Genomic DNA, 20,792 nt, shown 5'->3' on the forward strand with positions numbered 1-20,792 from the left:
GGGCATTGAAGAGTTTGTGTTGATTACAAGCCACTAAATGCGGTGACCAAGAAAGATCCTTACCCTTTTCCTTTTATTGATCAATTGTTAGATGCAGTGGCTGGTTTTGAGAGATACAGTGTTTGTGATGGGTATTCAGGATACTTTCATCTTATCCTTGCTCTTAAAGACAAGAAAAAGACTACTTTTATTACGCCATGGGGTTGTTTCTGCTTTTGTTGCCATCCTTTTGGGTTGACAAATGGGCCAGGAGCCTTTGAAAGGAAAGTAGATTGGGTTCTTACCCTGTTCCTTGGGAAGTTTATCTAAGGATTCATAGATGATTTCTGTGTATACAGTTCAAGGAATGACCATGTTCAAAAGCTTGAAATGACTTTTGCCAGGTATGATGAATGCGGGGGTTAGCTCAATCCTAAAAAATGTCATTTGGCACAGCCACGGGTGAAGCTTCTTGGGCATGTTATTTCATAAAATGGAATTGAAGCATATCCAGAGAAAGTGGAGGCTTTGTTGTTACTGTCTCCAAAAGATACCAGACATTTGACCACTTTCATACAAAAAGTTAGATATCTGTCTCGCTTCATACCTTTAGCATCATAGCTATTGTATCCATTGCAGCAAACAGTTAAGAATGATCCCTTAGAGTGGTCTCATGACTGTGACGATGTTTTTGAGACAAAGTTAAAGAGGTTTTGAGTACATTACCTATTATGCATGCCCTTGACTAGGAAAAGGAGTTTTATGTCAACCCATCAGTGGGAGATGATGTATGTTATTGCAAAGGGGAAAGGAATCTCATTATATGAAGCATGTTCATTATGCTAGCAGAGTGAAGACTCTTCATGAAATATATTTTTCTGAAATTGAATTGGTGATTACCAGTATGGTTTATGCTTGCAAACAATTCAGACACTACTTGCGGCAAAAGTCGTTCACTTTTCTCACCAGTTATTCATTGCTTCCCCAGTTGTTCAATAATTCAATTTTATCAAAAACAGTGATGAAATGGGTTATTGAGCTTCAGGAGTTTCAGTTCACCTTTTTGGTGGAGGAAAGTACTCGGGCTACCCTGGCAGATTTTCTCACTTATAAGGATACTCCAGTTTTGGTTAAAGAAGAGGTGGTGCAAAAGAAGGAAGTCGGGACTCTTGCCATCCCTAATGCTTCACTGTTATACTTTGATGGCTCTTATCGAAGAAGTCATGATACTGCTTCATGAGGCATTGTTATTTATGATGCACAAGGAAAGCTTATGAGGAAGCAAGGGCTAAAACTTGATGCCAAAAGCAACAATGAAGCAGAATACATGGCTCTGGAAGGTGGTTTGCATATTTGCTTACAATTGGGAATTAGACGCTTGTAGATTAAAGGAGATGCTTTGTTGGTTGTGAAGCAAGTGTTAGGAGTATGGAAGAATAAGAACCCTAAACTGAAAAATTTATGCTTCAAAGTGAAAGCGTTGCTCAAAAAGATTGAAGCATGGAGTTTGCAGCATATTGAGAGGTCTCTAAATGAAGAAGCTCATGATGCTACCAAGAGATGATCACTTGTGTGTTTGTGGTAAAGGCACATGCCCCTTTATATCATGGGAGGGAAATCTTATCAAAGAAAGTGGATTTTCTATTGACAAGTGTTCTACCTGAAGGTTTACTGTCTTCTAAAAAGTATGCGTTCATAAGAAAAGCCAGGAAATACAAAATGCTTGATGATGTGCTTTACATGAAAGGAAGTGATTTGGTTTTGCGTCATGTGCCTTGGAAAGAGGAAATTTACAAAATCCTGGAAGAAAATCATGAGGGTTCTTGTGGAGGCCATTTTACTATGAAGATCATGTTGCATAAGTTCTTGCAAGAAGGTTATATATGGCCGAGTATTCAACGGGATGTTAATCATTGGTGCAAGTCATGTTTGCCTTGTCAACAGATGGGAAAGAGAATTTTGAAGCCTCAGTTTTGTGGAGGACAATTTTAGCTTTTGATGTGTTTGAAAAATGGGGTTTTGATGCTATTGGACCCTTACTTATGACTAGAAAAAGAAATGCTTACATTTTAATAGCAGTGGATTATTTGTCACGATGGGCAAAAGCCAAAGCTGTCAAACAGATTACTAGTAAGGAGATGGAAAAATTTGTTTACGAGTACATATGTTGCAAATTTGGTGTGCCACTAGAGCTAATTTCGGATAGAGGACCAGGATTTAGAGGAGAGCTATTTGATTTCTTATGCTAAAAGCTCAATATACAGCATAGGTACAGTTCTCCCTATCATCCACAATGCAATGGTCCTAATGAAAGGTTCAATGGAGAGTTGGTAAAGATCTTGACAAAGATGACTCAGACACATGGGAGGACTTGGGATTCAGAGTTGCCTTGTGCGTTATGGGCCTACAGAACTGCTATCAAAACGAGCATAGATTTTTCCCTTACCACTTGGTTGATGGCAAGGAAGCTTTATTGCCAATTGAAGTGGAAATTCCTGCTCTCAAGTTGTTGTCATTAGAAGACGAGGAGCAAACAAATGCATGGCAGAAAAGGTTATTGGATTTACAATGCTTGCAATTGGATAGAGTTTTAGCTTTGAGCTACTATGAGGAAGTGTCAAGGAAGGCTCAGCTAAAAGCCAATGAGTGCGTGGAGGATAAAAACATTGAAAAGGGTGATTTGGTGTTGCGATACAATAGTAAGTTGGACAATACCTTTCAAAAGAAGTTTCGAATCAAATGGGAAGGTCCTTTTACTGTTGTAAACAAATTTGAAAATGGCACATATCAATTGGCAGACTTAAATGGTGCACAACATAAGTATCGTGTTAATGGTTATAGATTGAAGAAGTATCTGGCATGTTTGATGACAATTGTGACTAATGAAATGCTATCAATAGAAGGAGATAATGTGGAGACATCTGAAAATGTGGATGAGATTTCTAGGGATGAAATGCAGCAGTTGTTCACCCTAGGAGCCTCTTCTTGTCATGAATGACTAAGTAGGCTAGGGGGGGTTGGCAAGCTATATCAGGCATTTTTTGGATAAGCATGAAGTCATTGATTCATGCTAAAAAGCTTGCCCACTAGCCTCGTGTATATACGTGTACATAGCCCTACGAGTTTTGAAAGTGGCTCTGTAAAACTTCATGTACAAAGGTGTGATTTTGCCAAGCTTGAATGCTAATGTTTTGGGTGGTTCGAGACTCCAAAATATGGTTTTTAATAAGTATTTTCAGTCGTGCTTTATAGCTTGTGAATCGGACTTGTACATCATGAGTTATGAGCATCCGAAGCGGGCGGTCTCAACTTAAAAGGTGATTGCAGGTGCATGTGATAAGGGAAACTAGGCCAACTTGGGGGTCTAAGATTAGAAATGCTGAAGTTTTATATTTTTGGATATAGCCGAGGTGATGGGCTTTGAGCCATGTGTCACGGTGCGTCATTCAGTGACCGGAGCAGCAAGGTATGCCTCGGGGAAAATTGTCCAAGAAGTCCTCTCATCATTTGGGAAAAGCTATGAATTTTTGGGGAAGTTGAGGAGCTTGGGGAGAGTTTCCATGTGGCATGGAAGTAATCCCACATGGGAAGAGGAAAGGGGAAAGTGGAGGGTACATAGGGCACTTTGGGAGCCCATTATGGTGTATCAAAGGTGAGAGGAGCTCTCTCAAGGCTTGGCTATGGGGGCTCGTGTGCTCATGGGGAAGGGGATGACAAAATTTTTAGTCTACACCAGCACCCTAGGTGCCTAGCCACTTTTTTTGGTCCTAGACACTTGCCCCACCCCATTCCTTGGTCAAAGGGTCACCGACAGGTCATTTTTCACCCAAAAAAGGTCAAACTTGGACCAATTAAAAGATACCCAAGGAGCGAACCATGTCGGCTACGAGGAGAGAAAAACATTCCTTGGGATGAGAGCCAAAATCCACCTTTTTAATAGCTGCAATTCTTTGCAGACCTGAAAAACTTCCAGAGAGCTCATTTTTTAGCAAAAAGAAGGACACCTCCATGTTCGAGCGGCCGTAACTTCTTCGTTTCTTCTCTGTTTTTTGCTTATGGATATCTACGGACATCTCCACAAGACGAGCTTTGTCATGATTTCCTTTGTTTCTCATGATTTGTGGTGTGTTCCATGCTTGGAGGGGTTTTCATAAATCTCTACAGGTGTTTACAACAGGTGTTTTTGGTTGTGCAATAGTTCTTCGTTCCGATGGTGTAGCTTGTGTAAGGCTATAGGGGCATTCATTTTCCTTCTCATTTGCACGCTAACACTGCATACAATAAAAGGGACATTGCCAGGTATCGATTGATGTTGCAGATATCTCTTTTTGCCAACCTCCAATCCCTTCAACATCCCTTTTGTACACCTTTATTTTTAATTGAATCTTTTATCTTTTATTTTTCTCATTTCTTTTTTAATAATCACAAAGTCATTTCACTATTGAAGATTTAGGGGTTAAGGTCTCTACAAACTCTTTATTTGTAGTACTCATAAATGATTATTTATTTTTAAATATTCATTTATCACTATTGAAAATTTAGGTGTTATAAAATCTACGAACTATTTATTTGTAGGTCTTATTATTTTCTATGAAGATTCTACAAATATAACACCATTTCACGTGTGTGCAGGACAATTGGGACAATCGTGGCCCTCCGCACGGTCTGGACCGTGATCTATGGCTCAAGGACAAACTCCTTTGCCCTTGTACTAAGTGCAAAAGAGAAATCCCTCAATGAGGTGTTTCCCTAGAGCCTGTGGAGAGGGAGGGACTTTGGATCCTTTGGTAGAGTGCTCGAGCCACTTATGGGAGCATCATCCCCCCTTGCTTGATGATGCTCCCCTTTAGTCAGTGGTTGGCAGTGATGCAATGGCACAAAAGTCCAAAAGACAACGGCAAGAGAGCTTAACCCAACACATGGCGTGTGATAGGGGTTCTACCTCGACAGCTCCTCAACACACACCTGAGGGTCACTTTGAGTTTGAGGGTGAGCACATGTTTGATATGGTTGAGGAGTTATTGGCACATGAGGCAAACGTGTGCGAATAGAACATGCACTACTTGGGTACAAAAAATTAAGGACGGATTGCTTTCAAGCGCCCGAACACCCCTCTAGGATGGTGCACATTACTCGATGCTTTGAGCACCATTGGAAGTCCTCAACTTGCAAGAAAAATTCGGTTGGAACAATGCAAGTGTCGATGCACTGCTTGGGTAAATGAATTGTGTATTAATTAATTCTTTAGCTCCCCCTAGCATATGAACTCCTTATTATTGAATATGGGAATCTCCTAATTCCCACTTTGTAAATGTGGTGAAGTTTTATCCATGATATAGTACTTTGCTATGTGTTTCAGTCATCATTATTTTCTTTCCAACCATCAATGAGGTACTACTTGTTGTATATCATAAATGTGTAGAGAAAACTTTTAATAAGACCAAACTATGGTAAGTTACTATGGAAATTTAAAAATGCACTCAAAATGCATTACTTTTTGAGTAATCACTTCAACTCCATGAGATCCATTGTTGAGAAGGTTTGACATTGTGAGCAAAATTTTTGCGTTGAGATTTGTGATCAAGCCCAAGCAATGTCATGTCTCTCTAGAATTCTTAATACATGCGTATTGTTTACTGTAGTCCTTTCATATTGTCCCAAAATCATCATCAAACTATATCACCAAGATTGTGAAATGCCTAAAGCAAAAACAAAGGTACAATATGCTTGTTTACTTAGTTCACTAATGAGACAAGGTACAAGAACAAATGATGGAAGTAATATACAACTAGCAATGTGTGACAATGTGTTTGTGTACATAGAGCTTTAAAATGCTTAAGGAGTAGATTCACTCATACACATAGAGGTTAACTCTCAAATAAATTTTACATGGGTGACCACAACATGTATGACAACTGTGTTTGGCATGAAGCATGACGACACATTATCTAGGTCACTTATGACCATTACAATTAATCCAAAAAGATGCAACCAAGTGTGATAAGTTCTTAAGTAAAGCGTTTTCTTGGGTGTAAGAGTAGATTATCTTTTTGTTTAGAAGGTGGTGTTAAGAAACACCTAACAACCATACACAAAATAAACTAATGTACAAGTATATCTACTTGAAATAACAGAAGTACAAAATACAAAGTAATGTAAAACTGTGTTGTCAAAGGTGCACCTTTATGAAAATCTATTGTGTGAAGTTTCAAGTTTTTACAACTTAGCATTGTTTACTCTATCAGAGTGGAATTTACATCATGGGGCTTTGACATCATCCTTGGTGGGAATACAGTTTTTGTAAGTCACCCCATTTTGTTCAAAACCTAATGTTTCACCTTTCTTTGTGAATAAGAGCAAATCTGAGTGTAATTGTCCTTGTAGATCATAGACATCAATATACCATCAATATGAAAACTTTGTTGTAACCCCATCAATCACCTCAAGCCCCTTCTTTGGAGCTTTATCTTTCTTTGACATTTGGGAGTCTATAAAAACACACAACAATAAAGCATTAGTCCACATTATTGTAACTTGGATATACCTAGGTACTTGCTTAACATTTGACCATGTGGAAAAAACTCACATACTTAGAGTATAAAATTTACAAACGGATTGATAGAGTTTTGACCATGTGGATAAAAACAATGGAAGAATGAGAAAGCCATGAGAAATCTAATTGAGAGAAATTACAAAACTTGGAGAGGGAGTGATAAATTTTGACCATGTGGTCAAAACTTAGGGATGGAGGGAGGCACAAAGAGAGAGAGAGAGAGAGAGAGAGAGAGAGAGAGAGAGAGAGAGAGAGGAAAAAACTTATTAACATAGATGCAACCAAGTGGAAAAATCTCACTCACTAAGAGAGAGTGTTAAAACATCATTTCAAAAGTTTTGACCATGTGGTTAGAAGTGACGGATGAAGGGGGGAGATAGAGGAATGAGGAAGCCATTGGTAAAACTAGCAGAGTCAGAGAGAAAGTACAAAACTCAAGAGGGGGGTGATAGAGTTTTTACCATGTGGACAAAACTTTGGGGGGCACACACACACAGAGAGAGAGAGAGAGAGAGAGAGAGAGAGAGAGAGAGAGAGAGAGAGAGAGAGAGAGAGAGAGTTTTGAAAATGTGGACAAAGCCGATGGCAAAGTGACAAATCCATGGGAAATCTAGGGACAAAGAGAGAGGGGAGAGAGAGAGAGAAAGGAAGATAGAGAGGGGGGAGAGATAAACAGAGAGACTATTGACCATGTGGACAAAACTTAGAAACAGAGAGAGAGAGAGAGAGAGAGAGAGAGAGAGAGAGAGAGAGAGAGAGATTTATACAAGGTCTCTCTCTAGAGACAAGGGAGAGAGGGAGAAAGGGGGAGAGACAATGTTTGAGATTACCAAAATCATTCACATAGGTTTGAGTAAGTGGAAAAAACCACACTCACTAAGAGAAAGTGCAAAAACATTCTTACAAAATTTTTGACCATGTTGCCAAAAGTGAGGGATGAGAGAGACAAAGAGTGAGGAGGAGGAGGAGGTCAATGGTAAAACTAAGAGGTGGGTGATAGAGTTTTGACCATGTGGACAAAACTTAGGGATGTATGGAGGTACACACACACACACACACACACACACACACACACACACACACACACACACACACATGATGAAACATGTCCTTGTGTCAAAGGGCATTTGGAACATTGTGTAGAGCATTGATGTACGTCCTAGTTCTGAGGATGTAGGTGATGTTGAGAAAGTTGCAAGTTTTGGTGATAGGGTTGTTGCTGCCAGAGTTGTTTTGCCTACGGCTAAGCAAGCTTGTTGGGATGTAAAAGATGCACAGGCTCATGCATTGATTGCGCTGCCTGTGAAATACACTATCATGCCTCACATTCATTCAGCAAAATCTGCAAAACAGGCTTGGGATATTCTAGCTGGTCTTTATGCAAGTCGCAATGAGGCAAAAATTGCATTGCTGCGTAAAGAGCTGGAGTCGAAGATTATGCATGAGGAAGATGACATGGATACTTTCCTTGCTAGTGTCAAGGATATCAATGAGCAGCTTATTTCTACAGGTGAAGTCATTTAAGACAACTCCCTTATGTAGAATGTTCTTGATGCATTGCCATATTTTGACCAAACTTTTGCTAGTATTTGGAGACTCATAACCCAAGGAAATCCAGAAGCTGTCACGTTTGATGCATTATACACATTGCTGTAGCAAAAGTCACTTTCTAGAAAAAATAGGACTAGACAGCGTGCAGTTGAACATGCCTTTATTGGTGCTAAAAAAAAAGGTGGTAACAGCAATCTAGCCACTTCTCATGGCTCTTCTACGAGTGGTAAATCGCATGTTTGTAATGATTCTGATAGCAACAATTTGTCTGGGAATTCTGGTGATAAGGGCAAAGAGAAGATGCGTTGTCATTATTGTAAAGATAATGATCATTGATCCAGTAGTGTCCTAAGTTGAAGGCCAAAGAGGCTAAGAAGAAAGAGGCTAGTTCCACTACAAATGTAGCTATTGTTGAGTCTTCCATGAAAGGAGACTGTGATGTTGATGTTGATGCAAAATGGGGTTTTAGTGCAGAGTGCACTTATGATCCTTCTGTCCATGATGCATGTTTGTCAGTTTCTACAGATGCTCAAGTGTGGTACTTTGATAGTGGTGCTACAAAGCACATTACCTCTCATCGTGACTTGTTTACCTCTCTCGAGGATGTTCCTCATGGGAATTTAGTCACTTGTGCCAACAATGCCTCTTATCCAGTCAAGGCAGTTGAAAAGATTGTGCTTATTGCTGCAAATGGTAGTTCTTTCACACTTGTTGATGCATTGTATGTACCTGGGATCAAGAAGAATCTTTCGTCTGTATTTGCACGTGCTAGACTTGGTCTTGTAGTCAAATTTATGGATGATAGATGTACAGTACATGATCTCAAGTTCGATGATGAAATTGTTGCATCTGGTATTTTATGTCATGGGCTGTATAAGCTCACTTTGTATGAATAGTGTGGGCAGAATTTTGCAAATGCATTTGTAGATTCTAAGGCTATTTCAAATGCAAAACTTTGACATGCACGTTTTGGACATCTGGATTTTGCCAATTTGCTACATTTGCAGAAATTTGATATGGTTGCTTCTTTGCCGCCTCTTGAAGCACCCATCAAACATGTTTGTGAAGACTGTATTTTAGGTAAGATACAACGTTCTAAGTTTCCAAAGGATGGTTCAGTTATGAACACATGCAGGTTGCAGCTTGTGCATAGTGATGTTTGTGGGTCCATGCAAACTCCTTCTTGGGCAATTACCTATACTTTGTGACTTTCATTGATGATTACTCCATGCATGCATGGGTATATCTGCTTAAAGCTAAGTTTGAAGTGTTTTGTGCTTCAAGAAATTTCTGGCTATGGCTAAAAATGTCTCAAAATGTACTATGGGTGAAAGGGCGGTGGTAATGCGTGTGTTAGTCTCCACCCAACAATGCTATCTTATAGCCTCCCCCTAGCGTACACACTGTCCGGCCGTGCCAGTGGCCTTGCCCATAGGACCCATGTCCTTACATTACCCCCCCCCCCCTCTTGGAGAATCGTTTTCGTCCTCGAAAATGAACGTAGGAAAACGTTTCTTAAGTGCGGAGACATTCTCCCATGTAGAACCTTCTTCAGGTCTATCTAGCCATTTTACCAACACCTGTCATCTGACATGATGTCTGGTGCGAAGCTCATGAGAATCCAAAATCTTTTCGGGCTCATGAGGAATGCTTGGCGGTTCGATAAGGTCAACCAGCACACCTGTGTCAATGACATTATCATTCTGTCCTAGCTGTTTTCGTAAACGGCTAACATGGAAAACAGGATGAACTCGTGAGTGCTCTGGAAGAGCTAACTTATAGGCCACTTGACCTATACGTTTGAGAATGGTAAATAGTCCACAATAGCGTGGTGAAAGTTTAGCAACTCTTCCCGTCTTCAGACTTTCTGAATGCTCCGGAACTTTGAGGAAAACCTTGTCTCCTTCTTCAAAAGTAGCAAGACGTCGATGCTCATCTGCGTACTTCTTATATCGATCTTGAGCTTGCTAAACATTCTGTCGAGCAACTCGAAGCATGTCAAAGTGGTCTTGGAGAAAATCCTTCACTTGTTGTATCTTCTCCTTAGCCAGCCCCACTGTAACGGGTGATCTAGGTTGAAATCCATACAAAAGCATAAATGGACTAAACCCTATAGTCACATGCTTTGAACTATTATAAGAAAATTCCAATATAGGTAAGTAGTCTTCCCAATTGGTTTGATTCTTGCTAACGTATGCTCGTAGCATATCCTCTAGCACTTGATTAACTCTTTCTGTTTGATCATCCGTTTCTGGATGATCAGTCGTACTTAGATTAAGTTTAGTTTCCAACTTTTGGAACACAGCTCTCCAGAAGTGATTATTGAACTGTCGATCTCTGTCACTAATGATACTAGCTGGAAGACCATAGAGTTTATATATATGCTCTACAAATAGCCGTGCTAATTCTGGTGTTTTAACCGTAGTCTTAGTGGGAATGAATCGACCCATCTTTGTGAGACGGTCTACAATTACCCAAATGGCATCATGGCCACGATTTGTAGTAGGTAGGCCTACTACAAAATCCATAGAGATACTCTCTCACTTACCTTGTGGAATCTCTAAAGGATGTAAAAGGCCACCTACCTTGAGGCGCTCTGCCTTATTATCTTGGCACTGTTGGCAGTTTAGTACGTACTCTTGAACATCATGATGTAAGCCCGACCAATAAAATTGCCGTCGAACTAAGGCATACGTCTTACGGATACCTAGATGACCAGCACTTGGACTATCGTGACACTCAAATAAGATTTGGCACCTAGTGTCTGAGTCCTTTGGCACACATACTCTACCTTTGTGGAGTAAGTAGCCATCATCAATGGAAAAATTCTTCCATCGCTTAAGCTCTTCCTGAGTAGGGGTGGTGCTCTGTGTGTTGGAGTTTCTATCTGCGCGTGCAGAGACATGTTGATCTGGCTGTTCAGAGACATGTGAGTGTGAGGGATCCCTTTTTAAAATTGCACTCCACACTTTAGCATATGAGTGGTCTTGTGCACACTTGCCACGTAATGACTCCAAAAATCCACTCTTTAGTTCCATGAAAGCAAGTGAATTAATCTGAAGCATCCAACTTAGTGAATCCGCTACTACATTATATTTCCCCTTGCGATATCGTAGCTTACAATCATAATCTTGAAGGATTTCTGTCCATCTAGCTTTACGGCCCTTCAAGTTTGTTTGAGTATTTACCATTTGATACTCTCATGGTCAAAAACTACTTCAAACTCGGCACCATATAAATAGTGTCACCACTTTCGTAAAGCGTGAATTATGGCATAGAGCTCTCTCTCATTGACAGAATAATTCTGTTGAGCTCTATCTAACTTTTTACTTTCAAAGGCTATAGGTCTTCCCTCCTAGAGAAGTACCGCACCAATGGCTTTATCACTAGCATCAGTCTCTACCACAAACGGCTTAAGTGAGTCGACGATTGCTAGGATGGGAGCAGTGGCTATAGCTACCTTGAGCTGTTCGAAACTACGTTTTTGGGCTTCTTCCCAAGAAAAGGTCTTACCTTTTGCTTTAAGTTGATCCGTCATAGGAACAGTGATTTTGGCATAGTCACGGATATACTTTCGATAAAATCCAGCCATGCCTAAAAATATTTGAAACTCCTCAACCGTGTTGGGATGTGGCCATCGAAGAATGGCATTGACCTTGTCAGTGTCCATCTTGATGCCAGAATAAGAGATCACATGACCGAGGTAATGTATCTCTGTTTTAAAGAAATCGCACTTGCTTTGATTAGCATACAGCGTGTGAGCTCGTAGCTATTCAAACACTAACCGTAAGTGTTCTATATGTTCATCTTTAGTCTTACTGTAAATGAGAATATCATCAAGGAAAACAACAACAAATTTTCCAAGATAGGGACGTAAGACACTATCCATGAGTGTCATAAATGTAGCTGGAGCATTGGTTAGACCAAAAGGCAAAACCAAAAATTCAAAATGCCCGAACCGTGTTATAAAGGCAGTTTTGGAGATATCTTGCAGTAGGATACATACCTGGTGGTACCCCAAAGGAAGATCTATCTTTGTATAGAATCTTGCCCTGTGGAGTTGATCAAACAACTCATCCACTCGAGGTAGAGGATACTTGTTCTTGATGGTTATCGCATTTAATCCGCGATAATCTACGCACATGCGCATAGTACCATCTTTCTTTTTTACCAATAGAATTGGTGATGCCCAAGGTGAATTGCTAGGTCTAATGAAACCACGAGCGAGGTAGTCAGCCAATTGACTCTCAACCTCCTTGGCTTCTTTAGCACTCATACGATAAGGTGGTTTACTCATCGGTTTAGTGCCTGGCAAGACATCTATGCCATGTTACACATCACGCGTTGGGGGTAAACCCGGTGGTAAATCACTTGAGAACACATCACTATACTCCGTGAGTAAGTGAGTCAGCTTTTGCCGTGCAAAAGGAGAAAGTAAACTAGAGTTATGCTGGGATGGAGAATCTTGTAATTCTTGTAATGTTTGTTTTACAACACTTGCACGTTGCTCTTTAGAATTAAAATTGAGATCACTTTGCTCGTTAGATTTGTTAACACTTTTTTTATTAGTAAAATTCATTGCACTTTGCATATCATTACTAGAATTCATTGCACTTTGCATACCCTTACTAGAATTCACCGCACTTTGCTCTTGAGAATTCATAAGACTTGGAGACAAGCAGTAACACAAAAAGACTTCATCTATTAAATTTGCTTTCTGCAAAATAGAAAGCTCGGCTGTACATATAAGAGGTGCAGATGGTATATTTTTCTCACCAAGCAAAAGCACATGTTTACCATTGACCATAAAGGATAAGGAGTTGTGTTCATAACTAGTGTGCAATGTGTTTCCTAAACCATGTAGCCACTCCCGTCCTAAAACTACATCAGCACGGTCCATGTTCATAACTTGGAAGTCAAGGGTCATCGTATGATCTTGAACAATAAGCTCAACCCCTTGAACTACCGTGTCCCATACTTCTTTATCATTCCCAGACATCTGCTCCACCACATACTTATGAGAGCAGGGAGTCTGTGTAAGCTTCAATTTCTTGACTAGCTTATAGTTCAAGAAGTTATGAGTTGCACCATCATCCACTAAAATACGAACACGTTGTCCGTTAATAGTGCCATGCATGCGAATCAAATCATGGGGGCCAAAGGTGGGCTGCCACATTGAAGCAGGCACACAACACTTGTTCTTTTCTTCCATATGAAGAACCTCTATAACACAATATTTAGGAGATGAATCTAATGTGAGGCGTTGCACCGTGTACATGGCCTTTTCTTTGCCTTGCAAAAGAGGACAATCTTTCTTGTTATGTTGGTCTGAAAGACATCTAAAACACAAACTGTGTTTCTTTGCACGCTCAAAATCAGCAGTGCTGAGAGACCCACGCGGAGTATCTCGTGATTGCTTAGGCTTCTTAGCCTCTTGTGGGTGTGCAGAGGTAGATTGTCTCTTGTTCCTCTTGGAACGTGTGGGAGATCTACCTCGCCATTGGCTCTTAGCCACATTGCTCTTAGCAAAAGTATTCTTAGAGTAGGAAACATTTCCTTTCCTCTCTTGGTCATCATCATATCTTTGTGCATGACTAATGGCTTCTTCCAAAGTTTTTGGATGTTGGGTCTTGACATGAAGACGATAGTCTTTGTCAAGACCGCTATTAAAACCCCGTATCTTTTGGAATTCATCTAGACCTTCTAGTTTTAATATGATTTCGCGATACTTTGAAAGGTACTGTGTGAGAGAGAGACCAGACATGCAGCATGCATCCCATGCTAACCAATTCTTATCTTCTTCATTGGAGTCCAAAAACTCTTTGGAGAAAGAAGCTTGAAACGCAGCCCAAGACGGAGGACGAGTATCTATTGGAAATGTCATCCACCACTTATAGGCCTTGCCTTTAAAAGATAGACTTGTTTCCACGGCCGTCTTTATATCGTGGGTGTGTCTCAATCAATGAATATCACTCCATTTGTGTAAGAACGTATTGACCGCATCCTTGTTGCGATCACGCTCTTCCCCGTGAAACTCAAGAATGGTGATATTCTTAAGTAATGCATTGCTACCTTTTGCATCTTCTGCAGCACTTGTCTCTTGGAATCCTTGAGTCGTGCGAGCTTGGTTCCCTTGAACCGTGCCACTTGTGGCTCCTTGAGTTGTCTGTGAATTCATAAATTTCAAAAGTAACTCTGTAAGATTGGTAACATTTGCATTGAGTGCAGAGAGGTTTCTTTCAAGTACGCTTTGGCGATGTTCCAAAGTCTTGAAAGAAGCCATATCTACAAGCCCATGATCTCCTAGATCATCATCATCATGTATATTAGTGTCAGTAGCACCCGTGGTGCCCTGATTTTGATCTACGTGCTCAAAATCAAACGTGTGTGTAGGTGGGATATCCTCACTGGCCATGGTAAACATACACTAATGCAAAGAGAGAAAAAGAAACAAAAACTTGTACCTTGAGAAATTGAAGTCTTTGTGTTTTGTATGCTCCACGATTTGCGTTGCATGCGAACCTCGCCTTGCGGGAAGTTGAGCACTTCACTTGTCGTTCCTTGTAAGAACACCGTTAATGATTCTTCACAAAAACTCGTCGTTTTTGTGAAGGCTTTTCTTCACTTTGAAGCTACCTCCTTGAGGAAAAAAGAATTTTTGGAGGAAAACTTGCCTTCCTCCAAGAAGTGAAAAGGAAGGGTAAAGCCACTTCTTTGAAGTTTGAAGCTTTCCCTTTCCTTCTAGTTTTCCTTTCAACACAAGTAGATTATCTTTCCTTGTTATACACAACAAGGGCCAATAGCTTGATAGTAAAGTGTTGGCCTCTTACCCTCATGGGGTGGGTTCAACCCTCCCCCATGTAAGGGTTAAACGGGCCTTCCTACGTGCGTAGCCAACAGCGCCAATGGAAGCCTTCAGAGCCTTGGTGCCGTCGTGTTGCCAATCAAGTTTGCCTTGGTCGCCCACCTTAGTCGTGCGTTGTGGAGGGCATAGATGGGGCGGCTGCGGTCAGCTGTCGCTGTCTGTCCATGCGTTGCTCGCACAGGAAACTATGTCTGCCTTCTTTTTTGCTATCTTATAGCCTCCCCCTAGCGTACACACTGTCCGGCCGTGCCGGTGGCCTTGCCCATAGGGCCCATGTCCTTACAATGGGCACCCTCCGTTCCGATCGAGGGGGGGAGTATATGTCTCATGATTTCAATGCATTTCTAGCTAGTCGTGGGATAAAACACCAATGATAAAACACAAGGATGATTTAGTTAGGAACACATGCAGGTTGCAGCTTGTGCATAGTGATGTTTGTGGGTCGATGAAAACTCCTTCTTGGGCAATTACCTGTACTTTGTGACTTTCATTGATGATTCCTCTATGCATGCATGGGTATATCTACTTAAAGCTAAGTTTAAAGTGTTTTGTGCTTCAAGAAATTTCTGGCTATGGCTAAAAATGTCTCAAAATGTACTATGGGCACCCTCCGTTCCGATCGAGGGGGGGAGTATATGTCTCATGATTTTAATGAATTTCTGGCTAGTTGTGGGATAAAACACCAATCTATAGTGCCTTATATGCCTCAGCAAAATGGTGTTGCTGAGAGGAAAAACGGGTCATTTATGAAAATGGCACGATGTATTGTCAAAAGTCTAGCTTTGTCGCATTCGCTTTGGCTTGAGGCCATCATGTGTGCCACTTATGTACTAAACAGGTGTCCTACGAAAGCTTTGCAGTATGTGACTCCATACGAGCATGGCATGCTAGAAAGTCTTCTATTGAGCACATGCATGTTTTCAGTTGTTTGGCATATGCTTTGGTGCCACAAACACAGCGCAAAAAATTGGATGATAAGGTTGTCAAATGTATTTTTGTTGGTTATAGTGCTGAAGGCAAAGGTTACTGGTTGTATCATCTGCAAACAAAGCGTATCTTGGTCTCATGGGATGTTGTGTTTGTGGAAGATTTTGTTCAGCCCTTGTTGTCATGTACTAGAGACAGTAATGTACGCTCACAAGACATTTATAACACTTTGTTGCCTCTTTTCAGTGGTGAAAGTTCGAATGTAAATTCCAATGAGACAAATGTACAGCCTATGGGGGTTTCTGAAAATGTTCCTGATCAACCTATTTTTGATGCAGATGTACATGATGTACTTGATGAAGAAAGGGCTGAGAATGAGTAGGCTAGAGGTATGCCTAAATGGCTGGTGCATACTTTGCGTGACAGTAAATTGGATGCACCTTTGTCTAATTGTACTCATTCAGTTCTGGCCATGCATCTTATGCATCAGATTTTTATGCTTTGGCTGTGTCTAGCTTACATGACGTTGAAGAACCTCTGTCTTTTGATGAAGCAAAGAGTTCAGAAAATTGGATGGCTGCCATGCAATCTGAATATGATGCACTTATAGAAAATGACACATGGACTTTATGTGATTTGCTTGTTGGCCATTGGTACAAAGTGGGTTTACAAGGTGAAATGCAAGCCTGATGGTGAGATTGATCGCTATAAGGCTCGACTTGTTGCAAAGGGTTATGTAGAGCAAAAAGGCATAGATTATGAAGAGACTTTTGTTCCCACTTGTTGTATGACTACTATGTATTTTCTATGTGCATTGGCAGCTCATTTTGGTTGGGTTGTACATCAACCAGACATTGTTATTGCTTTCTTGAATGGTGACATATTTGAGGAAGTTTATATAACGCAGCCTCACGGTTTTTTCATTAAAGGACAGGAAGATAAAGTCTGCATATGTAAGAAAGCTTTGTATGGGTTGAAGCAATCTCCTCGTCCTTGGTATGAGAAGGCTGGCACTCATTTGGTCAAACGAGGCTTTCGTAACAATCCAACAGAAAGCACATTGTATGTAAAGCGTGAGGGTGATGTACTTCTCACTGTCGTTCTCTATGTGGATGATTTGTTGATCATTGGACCAAATGACAGATATATTGCTGAATTTAAGGCTGATTTGAATGCTACTTTCAAGATGAAAGGAAAAAGCTGTTGCATCATTACTTGGGTATACAGTTCAAGCAGTGTGATGGTGGTATTGCCTTGTGTCAGAAAAGTTACATATAGACATTGTTATGTAAGTATGGACTTGAGGATTACAAACCTATTGCCATTCCCATGGAAACACGCTTGAAATTGAGTCTTCATAATGCTGGTGATCCTGTCGATGTCACTGTTTACCAAACTACTGTTGGATGCCTCATTTATGTATGCAACACTTCTCCAACCTGTGTGTGTTTTCATGCAAACCTATTTCCAACACTTGTTCTCACAGTGCTACCAAAAGACTTCAAAAACTTTACCCTCTAGGGCCCTCTTTGCCTAAGAAGAAAAAGAAGAAGCTTTGCCTAAGAAGACAAAGAAGAAGATGAAACAGAAGACGACAACAATCTTTTAGTCTCTTGCGACTACGACTATAATGACATTTTCTAACTTTTATTACCTCTCAGTGTATTTTGTTCCCATTTTGTTGGAGATAGCTTGGATCAGCTTGGTCTCCGTCTTTATGCATTTGTTCGAGGGAAGGTGTGCAATGTCTCTTGGATTAAAGATGTTTTGTTTCTTGGATTAGGGATGGTCTCTAGGATTAGAGATGTTCTTTTTCTCCTTGATTAGAGTGTGTCAGAGTTGTCAATTTTCATAGTCTACACCCCAAGGGGAGGGTTGTTAGGTTTATGGAATTTAGTCTATGCTTATGTGCAACACCTCTTGTATAGTGGGATGCCTAGGTGGCATGAAACCATGTGGTAGCATGTGAAAAAGACACATAAATGTTGTACCCATGAGGGCCATTATTAGAAAGTGTGAACTCACCTAAACTAATTTGAAAAGTCCCTTATTTCAATCGGATCCCTTATTTCATACTTATTTTGAATGATTTCTAAACTTTTATAATTAGAGGACAAAAACTTAAGCCTTAAATGTAAGAGCATACCTTGTATCCAACCGGTTTTTAGGAAATTCATCGTGTATTTTTACATAACCTCGATTTTGGCCTACATAAGACTCCGAAACTCTTGGGAGCAATTGAGGACCATTGAATGGATTATGCTACTCATGAGCAATTGTAGACCAATGGAAGCTTGTTGAATAGGGCCAGTGGGCCACATGACAAAGGCAATGGAATTTCCTACTTTTGATGGAGTGCTTAAGAGTCTAAGGCAAGATTCACAAACATCCAGGCGTCCTTGGAGGACAAAAAAAAGCAATCAATAAGAGTTCACCACACTAGAATGGGCGTTCGTAACTACTTCACACATGGAGCTCAAGGGAGCACACTGGTGTAGACGTGGCATTCTAGTCATGGACATGCGGGCCTTTTCGATGGGCGACCTCCCCCCCTCGTCCAAGGAATGGGCGTACCCATAAGGAAGGCGCCAATCAATATTTTAAAATGAAATTGCACCCAGACAGGGGAGGCATTAGCTTGGGGTCACATGCACAGTCCCATCATTTACGTAGGCCATTCAACCGTAGAACGTCATATCAGCAGCGGTTAGCCAGTGTGCATACAATTGGAGAGCCTTAAGTGTGCTGAGTGTTGGGATGACTAGCAATGAGTCTCTACAGAGAGCGCAGCTATTGATTATGAGAGGAATGCTAGCGTTCAGAGACCTGTATTATCGCTAAATGACTTACAGCCATGTCCACATGCTTGCTAGCTTCTTAGCCAGAATATGGCAGCCCTTCTTCAGCCCATGCTTGGACAATCAAAGCATTCAGGTACATTTCGCGACCTCCTAAATCATATTGCACCTGCACATCCAAAAACATCCGCAGCTGTTTGAATTACAATTGAAAATGCAATATGTCTTTGTTTGGAAAAACGCAACAATTGGGGTTATCCGCAGCTCTTTGAATTCAATATTGAAAATGCAATATGTCTTTGAATTACTATTGAAAATGCAATATGTCTTTGTTTGGGACCGCAACAATTGTTTTTTTTTTTTTCATAAACCATAAATGAGAGGAAGAATATATGAAGAAGAGAAAAAAATTACATCAGTAGGTGGGCATACAACTTACAGCCATGAAAGCAAAGGCTTGTAGCTGAGCAAGGAAGTAGTTTCCTTCTTGAATCTGAGATTTCAGGTGGTTGATCTCGATACGCACCTTCTTCTCCCATTCTTCCCTGGTAAGAAGCTTATCCGGAGTAGAAGTAGAGAGCTGGTGGCCTTCTGGCATCCTGTTGTAGTAGTATTCAGAATCCTTTAGGATGGCCTTCTTTGTTCTATAGATTGTAACCTGATCATTGGCAACCTTCAACATCTGTAGATTAACATCCAACAAAAAGGTTCTCGGACTAGGAGTCTGGTAAGGTCCCTCAAACATCAAAAAATTCCTTTGCCGCCATATGATCCAAAGAAACTCAACCCTCGCCTTGTTCCAGAAAAGACTCAAAAACCCTGCATAGTCTCCAAGGAGGAGTTGTTTCCATGACAGGGTGTGGCCCAAGACTTTAATAAGGGGGGCTAGCACCTGAGAGTTAGATGGACAATTAACAAACAAGTGGAAGATATCCTCTATGACACACTTGCAACGACAACACTTCCCATCACCCAAATTGGCTTGCATACTCTTCTTCCCTGTCCAAATAGCTTTATGCAGGATCAACCAAAGGAGGACCGATTTCTTGGGTTAAATAGACTGAGCCAGATCATACTAAACTTGAACTCCCATTGATTTCTAGAAAGATCAACTTTCCATCTTTTGTTCAGGGTAATGTGAAGGGGGGGGTGAACTTCGTGAGGGTCCCATTGAGGATTGGTTAGTTTGAACCCCCCATCCCAGACAAAGGCTCCAAGATTGAGAGGGGGAGTAGAGTCCAAAGACCATTTCAGATGATCAGGGAATTCTTTGATTCTGTCTCTGATAAGGACAATCTCCCAGGGTCGAGTTCTAAACTCGAGAGAGAGATCCAAATCAGAGAGCCAGTCATAGGTCCTCCGATCCCATAATTGATGCCAGACCTGCAGTCCTCTGTTATGGAGAATAAGAGCTCTCCTGAGATGGTTGTTGGGAGTGGGAGAAAGCGAAAGGGAGGGCCACCAAAAATGGAGTCACTAGGGAGAATGGAGAGGGAGTGTTTGGAGAGGTCGTTGGGCTTGAGGCTGCCCCGATGCCCTTTTCCAAGCCTGACACAATGATCTTAACAGGTCAGATCCCGAGGAGGTCACACTTTGTTCGCCGAAGAAGATAGTTGTGAGGGGGAGGTTGATCCAGCCTTTCTGCTCACTTAATTTGAACCTGTTCAGTTTCCTAAGGAGCAGAAGAGACCATTCCTCAGTAGGCCTCTGTAGAGCTGAGACAAAAAGTTTGACAGCCATTTTATCTGCAGCACTTCTCAGGTTAGTGATACCTAATCCACCCTTCATTTTGGGAAGTGTGCACACCTCCCAGGCAACCTTGGAAGCTTTAGCAATGAAGAGATCCCCTGCCCATACGAAATTTCTACAGACTTTGACTATCTTGTCGATGTGGCAGTCAGCAGGTTTCTAACACCCAAAGAAGAACAAGACATAGGCATTCAGAAAGTGATGGATGACTATAACTCTCCCAGCTAAGGAGTGTTGGAACCCAATCCATCTGTTGAGTTTGCTCTTAAAGATATCGCAAACCAAGTCCCGTCTATCCTTGAGTGACACCCCAAAGCCCATAGGGATGTCAAGTAATCTGAAGACCTGTCCTTCTTGGATAGCTTTACAG

At 41.0% G+C, this 20,792-nt stretch overlaps 1 pseudogene; it reads left to right on the forward strand.

The window, feature by feature from the left end:
• The window catches only part of LOC147424263 (uncharacterized), a 96,026-nt pseudogene extending 77,310 nt beyond the window's left edge, over positions 1 to 18,716 (forward strand).
• Positions 18,717 to 20,792: the final 2,076 nt, after the last annotated feature.

Source organism: Adiantum capillus-veneris, chromosome 26 (assembly GCF_014529385.1).
Source record: "Adiantum capillus-veneris isolate H3 chromosome 26, ASM1452938v2, whole genome shotgun sequence".
NCBI lineage: Eukaryota > Viridiplantae > Streptophyta > Polypodiopsida > Polypodiales > Pteridaceae > Adiantum > Adiantum capillus-veneris.